The following is a 675-nucleotide window of genomic DNA, read 5'->3' as shown; positions in this document are numbered from 1 at the left end:
TGGGCTGCCCGGTTATAGTGGCGCTGTTGGGCCTGCTGCGCTTTCGTCAAGTGTTCCCGGACTAATGGCATGACCCAGTCGATCCTCTCCCTCATCTGTCTGACGTGCTCGATCACAGAGCGATGGGCTGCCGGCTGTTGCTCCCAGGCCTCCTTTGCCACATCCAGGAGGCCGCGGGGTTGCCGGCCAAAGAGGAGCTAGAAGGGGGTGAAGCGAGTTGAGGCCTGTGGAATTTCGCGGATCCCGAAGAGGACATAGGGGAGCATCAGGTCGCAGTCGCGCTTGTCCTCCGCGACCACCTGTCTCAGCATCTGCTTGAAGATTTGGTTGAAGCGTTCGACCAGTCCGTCGGTCGGGGGATGGTGGGCGACCACCTGTCTCAGCATCTGCTTGAAGATTTGGTTGAAGCGTTCGACCAGTCCGTCGGTCTGGGGATGGTAGACGGTGGTTCTCAACTGCTTCACCCGCAGCAGCCGGCAGAGGTCAGCCATTAGCCGGGACATGAAGGGGGTCCCCTGATCGGTCAGGATCTCTGCTGGGATGCTGACTCGGCTGGAGAGCAGGAAAAGTTCCTGGGCAATGGCTTTAGCGGTGGCTTTTCGGAGGGGCACTGCCTCAGGGTACCGGGTGGCATAGTCGACGATCACCAGGATGTGTTCATGTCCCCGGGCAGAC

This window comes from Sinocyclocheilus grahami, unplaced genomic scaffold (assembly GCF_001515645.1).
Source record: "Sinocyclocheilus grahami isolate Dianchi unplaced genomic scaffold, SAMN03320097.WGS_v1.1 scaffold695.1, whole genome shotgun sequence".
Taxonomy (NCBI): domain Eukaryota; kingdom Metazoa; phylum Chordata; class Actinopteri; order Cypriniformes; family Cyprinidae; genus Sinocyclocheilus; species Sinocyclocheilus grahami.
Note: the sequence above shows the minus strand (reverse complement) of the source record.